This window comes from Halichoerus grypus, chromosome 7 (genome assembly GCF_964656455.1).
Source record: "Halichoerus grypus chromosome 7, mHalGry1.hap1.1, whole genome shotgun sequence".
Classification (NCBI taxonomy): domain Eukaryota; kingdom Metazoa; phylum Chordata; class Mammalia; order Carnivora; family Phocidae; genus Halichoerus; species Halichoerus grypus.
This window is the reverse complement of record NC_135718.1, coordinates 71961052-71969902: the sequence shown is the minus strand read 5'-3', so window position 1 is coordinate 71969902 and position 8851 is coordinate 71961052. Positions and strand designations below refer to the sequence as shown.

The following is an 8851-nucleotide window of genomic DNA, read 5'->3' as shown; positions in this document are numbered from 1 at the left end:
TGGCCCAGGATTACAGGAAGCAGGATGATTTTGGGGGTACTTTGTAGCCCAGTGAACTGGGCCCTCTGTTTTGATCATTTTGGCCTAGCATCTAGCACATGGTATTCAAGACCCAAAAACAATTTGTGGAAAGAGGGGGGACATAACAGGAGGAAATTCCTTCTTGGAATTCCTTCCTTGGGACAGAATCCTACCTGCCCTCAGCTCAAGTCCTCTTCTCTGTAGCTCACTCGTACTTCCATCAAGTACTTGGACGTGTCTTTAATGGGTTTCGGGCACAGAACAGGGCTGACTCTTCTCCCGTGGCGGTGGTGTCCCCCGCTGAGAGGGCTCAGTTCCCACATGCCCCTTGAGCACCCGTGCCCTTCCCCTTCCTGGGGGGTATGCTTGGCAGGGGTCAGAGAGGTGATCCTGAGGCTTAGAGACACGCCCCCCCCCCCAAATCAGGCTTCTAGAAATCTAGACCTGACCCTGGTTTTCAGAATGCTGAGTTAGCATTTCCTTTACCTGTACAAGGCTGATGGGTGGGTAGGTTGGTGGGGGCGGGTCCTCCTGGTAGGGGTGTGGTGAGCATGACTACATCAAGGTGCCCCCAAAACACAGAGACAGATGCCAAGGATAACTATTCTTACCTCATAGCTACCTTGAAGTTGAGTTTCACAGGAAAAGAGTATTGAAGTATTTAACCTTTATATTTAAGTGTGGAATGAAAAAGGTGGCTTCCCTTTATAGGAATTTGAAGTCTTAGAGGTCAGCTGGTGCTGTGGACTGCATGCAGGTTCGTGTCCCCATCCCCCCACCCCCAAAGTTCATATGTTAAAAACCTAATCTTCAATGGGATGGTGATAGGAGATGGAGCTTTTGGGGGGTGATTAGGTTAAGAGAGTGGAGCCCTCCTGAATAGGTTTAGTGCCCTTAGAGAAGAGACCCCACAGAGCTCCCTCACTCCTTCTACCATGTGAGGAGGACATAGCAAGAAGGCACCATCTTTGAACCAGGAAGCAGGTTCTCACCAGGCAGCGAATCTCCTGGTGCCTGGATCTTGGATTTCCCAGCTTCCAGAACTGTGAGCAATAAGTGTTTGTTATTAAGAATCTTCCTAGTCTATGGTATTTTGTTATAACAGCCCAAATGGCCTAAGCCACAGCCCTACCAAACTAATACAATAACTTTATTTCCAAGGGAAGCAGATTACAATGAAATCCCTCAGAGACTATTAAGTGTGTGTGTGTGTGTGTGTGTGTGTGTGTGTGATATGAGCATGTGGCAGCAGCATTTCAGCGTCGTATGCACAGACATCCTTTGTCATTCTCTAAGTGGTCTGGGGAAGGAATCAGATAAACTTGGAGAACTTCAAGTTCCAGGTTCTGTTTCTAGCCTTAGAATGCTCAAAGGCCTCCCCAGCTGTTCTGTGTTCGGATGTGGCTTTCAAGAGGTGGGAGGGTGGTTGGAGCTGCTCCTGGATGTCTCTGAGCCTCTTGAAGAGCACTCTCAGTGCACGAGAAAACATCTCTTCACTGCCTACAGCAGATGCCATGCGCTGAAGACCACTGGCAAAGCAGGAATTAGAAAGAAGGATTCTGAGCCCAGAAGTAAACCCTCATGTATGTGATCAACTAATATTTGGTGAGCAAGCCAAGAACACCCAATGGGGAAAGGATAGTCTTCAACAAAGGTGTTTGGAAAACTGGGTAAGCACATGCAGAAAAATGAAATTGGACTGCTATCTTCCACCACTCTCAAAAATTAACTCGAAATGGATCATAAGACCCAAAGCTAAAATTCCCAGAAGAAAACATGAGGGAGAAACTCCTTGACATCGGTCTTGGCAATAGTTTTTTGGGATATGCACAAATGAAAACAAAGCAAAACTCGACAAGCAGGACTGCATCAAACTTAAAAGCTTCTGCACAGCAAAGGAAACAGTTGACAATATGGAGGACAACCAACAGAATGGGACAAGACGTTTGCAAACCATGCATCTGATAAGGGGTTAATATCCACAATTTATAAAGGATTCATACAACTCAATGACCCAAAAAATACCCTAAACAATCTCATTAAAAAATGGGCAGAGGAACTAAAGAGATGTTTTTCCAAAGAAGACATCCAAATGGTCAGCAGGTACATGAAAAGATGCCCAGTGTCATTCATCATCAGGGAAATGCAAATCAAAACCACAATGAGGTATCAGCTCACACCTGTCAGATTGGCTAGTATCAAGAAGACAAGAGATAACAAGTGTTGGTGAGGATGTGGGGAAAAGGGAACCCTTGTGCACTGTTGGTGGGAATGTAAATTGGTTCAGCTACTGTGGCGGTTCCTCAAGAAAATTAAAAATACAGTATGATTCAGCAATTCCATTTCTGGGTATATACCCAAGAGAAATGAAGAGGATATTGAAGAGGTATACACAATCCCAGTATTTATTGTAATATTATTAACAATAGTCAAGATACAGAAACAAGCTATGTGCCTGTCAACAGATGAATTGGTAAAGAGCCCCCCTCCCCCCACACACAGAGTGGAATATTATTCTACATGAGAAAGAAGGAAATCCTGCCATTTTCGACAACATGGATGGACCTTGAGGACATTATGCTAAGTGAGATAAGTCAGAGAAAGACACATACTGTATAATATCACTTCTTTGTGGAATATAAAAGGGCCAAACTCATGCAAACACAGTAAAAAGTTGGTTACCAGGGGTTAGGGGTGGGGTGGGGGAATAGGAGAGAGGTTATTTAAGGGTACAAACTTGCTACTAGCAGGTAAATGAGTCCTGGAGATCTAATAAGATGGTATAGTGAATATAGGCAACAATATTGTATTACATTTATCAAGCTTGCTAAGAGACTAGATCTTAATTGTTCCTACCACAAAAAAGAAATGATAATTATGTGACACCATAGAGGTGCTAAATACAACAGCAATCATATTACAATATATAAATGTATCAAATCAACATGTTGTATGCTTTAAACTTGCATAATATTACATGTCAAACGTATGTCAAATATATTTCAATAAAAAAGGAGCATTCTGCACACTTGGCATATAGCCCCCAAAGTATAGAAATCCAGGGCCCTCACTCTCCCCCTGAACTGTGACCCTGACAGTTCTCCAGGAGCTCAGCACCCCAGCCATCTCCCAGTCCCCAGAGACACTGCCCACCATGGTGGAGTCACATGCTGTCCCTGCTCCAGCTTCTTGGGACCCTCAATATATAGGTCTTAGTCTGGTGACAGGAGCAGTGGGGATGCAATCGTTCTGAGGTTGAAGAATTTCATTCACTGTACAACAAATGTTTGTTGTGCATCTGCCTTGTATAAGACAAGTGTGATACACTTTTACATTTATTCCATTGAGTCCATGTGATAATCCTGTGAGATAGGAATTCCCTTCTCCATTTAAGAGATGAGGAAACCAAGGCGCAGAGGGGCAAAGAACACAGCAGGAGAGGGGCCAGGTAGCTCTGGAATATCCATCCTCTGACATCAAGGGTAGTTTGTATAGATCACCTTGCATGTTACTGCAGTGTTCAGGTGCTCAAATATTTGCTTTGCTCCCTTTTTCCTTTGCAATCTGCATTGTAGACTGTGTCCCTGGGTCCTTGAGTGTAGAGCCTGTGGTTGGGAGGAGCTGGGAGACCGTAACCTGGGGTAGGGTTCCAGGGAGAGTGGCCAGGTTTAGCAAATAAAAATGCAAGATGCCCAGTTAGATTTGAATTGAATTTCAGATAAACAATGAATATTTTCATTTTGATATAACTATGTCCCATACAATTTTTAGGATATACTTATGCTAAAAAAGTATTCCCTTGTTTATTTAAAATTCAAATTTAACTCTAGTTCCCAGTAAAGCTTGCGGTTGATCTAATGCTGAAGAAGTCTCCATTTGCAGAGGCTGGGACTGGATTCAGCTTTGCTCTTGAGCTCTGTGGGCTCTCCAAGCTCTTTCTGAAATCAGCCTCACCATCTACACTCAAGGTTACAAACTGGCAACTTGGGCAAAATCTAACCCAGCCATGTTTCGTTTGGCTGGCATGATGTTGATTTTTTTTTTATGATTTATTTATTTATTTGAGGTGGACGGGGTGGGGGGTGCCAGAGAGAGAGAGAGAGAATCTCAATAAGACTCCCGCTGAGCATGGATCCCAACGTAGGGGTCCATCTCACAACCCTGAGATCATGACCTGAGCCAAAATCAAGAGTCAGAGGCTCAACCAACTGAGCCACCCAGGCGCTCTGGGCATGATGTTGACTTTTTAAAAGTTGGCCAATTTTTGGGCGCCTGGGTGGCTCAGATGGTTAAGCATCTGCCTTCGGCTCAGGTCATGATCCCAGACTCCTGGGATCGAGTCCCGCATCGGGCTCCCTGCTCAGCGGGGAGCCTGCTTCTCCCTCTGCCTCTCTCTCTCTCTCTCTCTCTCTCTCTGTCTCTTATGAATAAATAAATAAAATCTTTTTTTTTTTTAAATTTTTTTATTGTTATGTTAATCCCCATACATTACATCATTAGTTTTAGAAATAAATAAAATCTTTAAAAAAAAAAAGTTGGTCAATTTTTGAAAACCAGGAGTTTCTACATACAAATCTAAATGACATCCTTTTAAAATTTTATTTTAATTCCCTTGTAGTTAACATTCAGTGTTAGTTTCAGGTGTAGAGATTAGTGATTCAACAATTCCATACATCACCCTGTGCTCATCACAAGTGTGACTCCTTAATCCCCATCACCTCTTTCACCCAGCACCACCCCCTCCAGTAACCATCCATTTTTTCTCTATAGTTAAGAGTTTGTTTCTTGGTTTGACTCTCTTTTTTCCTCCTTTACTTGTTTTGTTTCTTAAATTCCACATATGAGTGAAATCATATGGTATTTGTCTTTCTCAGACATACTTATTTCACTTAGCATTATGCTCTATCCATGTTGTTGCAAATGACAAGCTTTCATTCTTTTTTATGGCTGAATAATACTCTGTTGTATATATATATACCACATCTTCTTTATCCATTCATCTATTGATGGACACTTGGGCTGCTTCCATAATTTGGCCATTGTAAATAATGCTACTAAAAGCTCAGGGGTGCATGTATCCCTTTGAATTAGTGTTTTTGTATTTTTTGGGTAAATACCCAGTAGTGTGATTACTGGATTGTAGAGTAGTTCTATTTTTAACTTTTTAAAAAAACATTTATTATTTATTTAAACAAAAGATTTTTATTTTTAAGTGATCTCTACACCCAACATGGAGCTCAAACTCACAACCCTGAGATCAAGAGTCGTATGCTCTACCCACTGAGCCAGCCAGGTGCCCACCCCCAACCCCACCTTTTTTTAAAGACAGGTGCCCCCTTGGGGTGCTTGGTTGGCTCATTCAGTTAAGTGTCCAACTCTTGATTTTGTCTCAGGTCATGATCTCAAAGTCATGAGATCGAGCCCTGCCTGGGATTCTGAGCTGAGTGTGGAGCCTGCTTAAGATTCTCTCTCTCCCTCTGACCCCCAGCCCCTACCCCCACCCTCTCTCTTTCTCAAAAAAAAATTTTAAAGGCAGGCACCCCCTATTTTTAACTTTTTGAGGAACCTCCGTACCATTTTCCACAGTGGCTCCATATCCTCACCAATACTTGTTGTTTCCTGTGTTTTTTATTTTAGCCATTCTGACAGGTGTGAGGTGATATCTCATTGTAGTTTTGATTTGCATTTCCCTGATGATCAGTGATGTTGAACATCTTTTCATGTGTCTTTTGGCCATCTGGATGTCTTCTTTGAACAAATGTCTGTTCATTTCTTTGCCCATTTTTTTTTAAATTTTTTTTATTGTTATGTTAATCCCCATACATTACATCATTAGTTTTAGATATAGTGTTCCATGATTCATTGTTTGTGCATAACACCCAGTGCTCCATGCAGAACGTGCCCTCCTCAATACCCATCACCAGGCCAACCCATCCTCCCAACCCCCTCCCCTCTAGAACCCTCAGTTTGTTTTTCAGAGTCCATTGTCTCTCATGGTTCTTCTCCCCCTCCGATTTCCCCCCCTTCATTCTTCCCCTCCTGCTACATTCTTCTTCTTCTTTTTTTCTTTCTTAACATATATTGCATTATTTGTTTCAGAGGTACAGATCTGAGATTCAACAGTCTTGCACAATTCACAGCGCTTACCAGAACACATACCCTCCCCAGTGTCCATCACCCAGTCACCCCATCCCTCCCACCCCAGCCCCCACTCCAGCAACCCTCAGTTTGTTTCCTGAGATTAAGAATTCCTCATATCAGTGAGGTCATATGATACATGTCTTTCTCTGTTTGACTTATTTCGTTCAGCATAATCTTTGCCCATTTTTAATTGGATTATTTGTTTTCTGGATGTTGATTGGTATTAGTTCTTTATATATTTGGATACTAATCCTTTATTGAATATGTCATTTGCAAATATCTTCTCCCATTCAGTAGGTTGCCTTTTAGTTTTGTTGATTGTTTCCTTCACTGTGCAGAAGGTTTTCATTTTGATATAGTCCCAATAGCTTATTTTTGCTTTTATTTCCCTTGCCTCAGGAGACATACCTGGAAAAATGTTGCTATGGCTGATGTCAGAGAGATTACTGCCTGTGGTCTCTTCTAGGATTTTCATGGTTTCAGGTTTTTAGGTCCTTAGTCCATTCTGAGTTTATTTTTTGTGTATGGTATAAAAGCAAGTGGTCCAGTTTTATTCTTTTGCATATAGCCGATCAGTTTTCCTAACACCTATTGTTGAAGAGACTGTCTTTTTCCCATTGGATATTCTTTCCTGTTTTGTCAGAGATTGACCATATAACTGTGGGTTTATTTCTGGGTTTTCTATTCTGTACCGTTGATCTATGTGTCTGCTTTTGTCCCAGTACCATACTGTTTTGATCACTACAGCTTTGTAATATAACTTGAAGTCTGGAATTGTGCTACCTCCAGCTTTGCTTTTCTTTTTCAAAATTGCTTCGGCTATTCAGAGTCTTTAAAAATATGGAATGCTTCATGAATTTGCATGTCAACCTTGTTCAGGGGCCAAGCTAATCTTCTCTATATCATTGCAATTTTAGTGTATGTGCTGCTGAAGTGAGCACTAAATTTCTGACTTTTTTTCTTTTTATTTCAGTTTTTATTTAAGTTCAAGTTAGTTAACATATATGGAAAAATTGGTTTCAGGTATAGAATTTAGTGATTCATCACTTACATATAACACCCAGCACTCATCACAAGTGCCCTCCTTAACACCCATCACCCATTTAACCCATCCCCCGACCCCCAAAAAATCTAATCTGCCATGCTGAGCCCTTAAGACCACATGGCAGCAGTCATCTGCAGCCAGGCAGTAGCATCCCTCTTAGACAGAACATGCACTCACCAGTTTGCCCCGTTCCCATTCCCATCCCTCCCTGTGGTTACATCCTGCCCACTTGATTCACTTCTACTTGTCCACCCCGGTAGGCATTGAGTTTTTGATTCCTGATCGACACTATGTGCCAAAAAGTCTACTCTTCCAATGACAACAAAAATACCCAGAATTTTCATTGGACTGGCTCCACCCATTTCTTCCATTTTATTGCATCGCCCTTCCAGTCCCCTCCCTCAATGCACTGATGACCATGCACTGGTTGCTGATTATCCCCTACCCCCAAGGAATGCCAGCCTGACCCCAGAAGGCCAGGCCATGGGCATGGTTCCCTTCGAGATGTCTCCACGAAGCCCTCCCTGACTCCTAGAATCCCTCTGTTGCATACACAGAATCACATTGCCATTTAGTTGAATTTCTTCATTGTACAGCTTAAGAAATGGAAAATGTGACATTCAAGAATTGCACGCAATGAAAACTGTGTAAAACTGTGACTAGAACTCAGGCAACAGGGACGTGGGAATTTCTCACCAAACCACGTGCTATTCGTGAGGCTCTTGCCTCAGTGCCCCTCACATCTCCACTCCAGGGCATCGTGCCATATGCATAAGGAGCTCTCTGACTGACTGATTGATTGCTCACTCAGCGCTCCTGGCAAAGCAGTTCTCACTCTGTTGAACAAATTATCTTTATGCATTCCAGTCTCTAGAGCTGAGATTAGGGGCAGCTCACTATAATCTTCAAATCATTTAGCAATGTCTTGGAACCACTGGACATGACACAAGGATCTAGGAAAAACGTCCCCTGTTGGCATGTGGAAAGGAAGCGGGCAGGGGGAAGCAGGAACTCTGAGGCACTGTGCTAAGGATTTAAGTTTTATTTTTTACTGCCTGCAGCCAAATGTTGCTCACTGCCTGTTTTTATAAAGTTTTATTGGAACACAACCATACATTCATGCTACAATGGCAGGGTTGAGTGGTTGCAGCAGACACCGTATGGTCTGCTGATCCTAAAACATTTATTGTCTGGCTCTTTATAGGAAAAGTTTTCTGAAGCTTGATGTAAACCATTCATCAGCCCTCAAGGCTGAATATTACTTTATACTCGCTTAACTGAAGGGGAGCTGGTACTCAGAGAGAGTAATGTCGCTTGTCCATCCTGCCACCCAAAGCGTGGTGGGATGGAACTCAGGTATTTGATTCTAAAACCCATCGTCGTTTGACCAGATGCCCACAGGATAAAGTCCAAATTTCCTAGCAGGGATCAAACCCACTTGTCCAACTTCTACCTCCTGTGCACCCGTCAGGCCAGCAACTTTGAACTCCCTGCTGGCTTCCAAACACGCCGTGCAACTTTCTGCATCCGCATCTTTGCAAACGATATTTCCTTTTCACCAAATCCTCGACGTCTTTCTCTATATGTGAAATCCCTTCATGACTCATCGCAAATCTTACCTCCTCCATGGAACCTGCTCTTTGT

The 8851-nt window shown here is 42.6% G+C and overlaps 1 non-coding gene across 1 annotated transcript; it reads right to left on the bottom strand.

Annotated features, from left to right (window-relative positions):
- Nucleotides 1–6996: 6996 nt before the first annotated feature.
- LOC118546046 (U6 spliceosomal RNA) lies at nt 6997–7103 on the bottom strand. Its single transcript, XR_004922394.1, has one exon. It is a non-coding gene; the product is annotated as a U6 spliceosomal RNA (small nuclear RNA).
- Nucleotides 7104–8851: the final 1748 nt, after the last annotated feature.